We start from the raw sequence: 2935 nt of genomic DNA, 5'->3' as shown, positions 1-2935 counted from the left end.
AGCCTCATGCCTGGCTTCTCCCACCCCTCAGCTAATCTCCAAGTGATTAATAAGGGCTCTCACTATGTTGTGCCTCCCAGCTGACAGATACTAGGCTATCAAAGCATTCGTATCACCTCCTTGATGCCTGAGGAGGAATATAGTTTCATGTGTGAGAGTGCCCCAACCCGCGGGACTCAGTTATTCGAGGGGTTCCAAGGAGGACCCAGCCTGAAAGAGAAACGGGCGAGAGAGAGGAGCGAGACCAAGCAGATTCTTGTCAAGGTCTGAGTTTATTGCTACACAAGCCTCTCTATAAAGGGTGAGGCAAACAAGGGAGTTCAAAGGGGAGATAAAAAAAAGGAAGGGCGGGGGTGTAGAGCACACAGGGCAGGCGGCCGCAAGTCTGCAGTTGGAATGTCCGGTGCTGGAGCAGACAAGGGTGGGCCATCTGGTGTGTGTCAGGGTAAGATAAGGTTGAGGTGACGTGGCTTTAGCCCTGCTGGGCAGGCAATATGGCCTTGGTTTTGTCAGGCTGATTATGCCCGGTTCCCAACATGAGAGAAGCCAGGAATATCTCCTCTCACAACTGTGCAGCAAACGAGATCAGATCTCCCAATCTGATTTTCAGCCCTCCTGTCTTTCCAAGTGAAGTGGATGGTCCATTTCACATTGTCTCAAGTCTTTGCACATTGCATGCCAACATTGCGACACAGGGCGCGGCTGTGGGTCTTAGTAGACAAAGCCCCCACCCAGAACCCTGCCCTCAGAGCTCCTTGGTCACCCTGCACAACGCAGGTCCAGGCCGGGCTCCACACTGCAAGGCGATCAACCCTGACCCTCCAGTGTGGCCGTCCTCACACGCTCCCACATCCACCTAGAAGGACTGGAGATGAGAGATTCCGGAAGCTCCCTGCCTCATCTGCCTCCCTCCCCAGAGCGACAGAGCAACTGTAACTGATTAGGCAGGATGCAGCCTCGTTCCCAGTCCCCACCCTCTCTGGGAAAGCAGGGATGTCTGGCACCTCATCCAAGGCCTTTCCCCTGTGATCTCATTACTAAGGAGCTGCTCCTCTACCGCCCACCTCCATCACCTCATCTACATATGGGGGAGATGAGTATGTCTTCTTTGCTGCTCCTTCCCTGAGTCCACCCCAGGAGCTCCCTGAACAGATCACCAATCACTTCTCATTACACCTGCAGCAGCCGTCAGATACTGCTGAACAGAGACAGGCGCCTCCCCTGCTGCTGCCAGGCTCCAGTGCACATGTGCACACACACGTGCACACACATTGTACAGGCACACTCACATGGACACACAAGCATGCACACCCATGTGCACAAACTTTGTTCAGAGGTGGGAATTCTGCCCATTTTAGCCTCTAATATTGCAATCAGAGAGTGATAGAACAATGAAAGATGAAGGTGGATGAAGGAAGATCTATTTATTCCCTTACTTGTTACATAACCATTCAGGGCTCTTTTTTTATCCGTACAAACACACCACCACACCATCAACAATCATCAAGTAGATGTCATGTATGCAGTGCTGCCCTATTCAAGGCGGTGCTGAGTATGTGAGGAGGATTCTCTCTAAAGCACAGCTCTGAGGAAGTCTGTCTCCTTCGCACTTTTACACACACAGGGTGAGGAGCCTGCAGGAGGCTCCGTGCGTTGGGTGAAGCCACACGATGAGTGAGGAGACCGAGTGTGTAGCCAGGGGAGTGAGAGCGCAGAGTTCACCACTTCACCACCATGCTGGTGTGCACAATCGATGAAAGGGTGGCTGCCAGCAGCAGGACAGAAAAAAAGTAAAGCATGTAACTTGTGGTTTTATCTCTGGCTTACTTCCAAAAGGAATTGTTTTTGTTGTTCTAAAAAGCTTTATACCGAGAAAAAAAAAGAAAGAAAGAAAGCTTTATACCTCTATAAAAACAAAAGGCTACTGCTGTCAAGCACCTTCAGACTCAAGCCAGAGGAGAGCTCTCCCAGTGGGCTTCCAAGCTGAAAATCTTCACAGAAACACAGTACCTCCTGTGGAGTAGCTGGTTGGTTCAAGCCAGCAACCTGGCAGTTAACAAGTACGTCCCTTGCACCTGTAATACCTGTATAAAGTGTATTAAATATGAACTACTCCTGGTGTGTAATTTTAAATTGAATTATTGTGCCTGGAACTTTTTTTTTAATAGCTAAGAATGGTGAAATGAGACTCCTTTAGATGTTATGATAAGAATACACACTACACAGGGCTTGGACCCAACCCAGCTTAATTCAAAGGAAGGCAGATTTATTTTCTTCTGCTTCCCAGAAGGTTCCCCAGCAGAACGTGTGTTAAACAAAATTGTTTAGCTATGGAAAAGAGCAATCTCCTCTTGGGAAGATCCTGGTAGAAGGGGGCTTTGGTTACATATCCAGCTCAACCCAGCCCCAGAGGCCTCGTCATGTTTTATTTTGTTTTGCCCTTGACACTGATTGTCTTGGGAACTGTGGCCCCCGAGCAATGGCCAGGAAGTCAGGTCTTCTTGATGTAAATCCTCTAATATCCCCTACAATGATTTTCAGTGCCAATGGTAAGGCCCGCCCAGTGGCTGCCACATGCCCCTGAGCAAACACGTCAGAGCAGATGAGAGCATGAGACAGCATTTAAGAGAACGGTAGGCTGGCCTTGACTTAGCTGTTTGGCCTCTCCTCAGAAGTCATTTGTGACACTGACTGTCATGGGTTTCATTAAGAACAAGTCTATCTCTACCAAAGAAAACTGCAAGGTAAGAGGACTTTCAGCTCCAGCTACATATGTCTCCAAACTTACTTACATATTGTCCTGTTTTCAGAAGAAAAAAAATTTACTCAGTGCCTCCCGGGCAAATAAAAACTTTGGTACTACAACCTACAATCCCAGATAAAGTGTAGGTATCTGCTTTGGCAGCTCCCCTGGATCGAGCTGCTCCGGTAGCTC

The sequence above is a fragment of the Tenrec ecaudatus genome, assembly GCF_050624435.1.
Source record: "Tenrec ecaudatus isolate mTenEca1 chromosome 4 unlocalized genomic scaffold, mTenEca1.hap1 SUPER_4_unloc_12, whole genome shotgun sequence".
Lineage (NCBI taxonomy): Eukaryota > Metazoa > Chordata > Mammalia > Afrosoricida > Tenrecidae > Tenrec > Tenrec ecaudatus.
The sequence above is the reverse complement of the archived record's forward strand: the minus strand, read 5'-3'. Positions refer to the sequence as shown.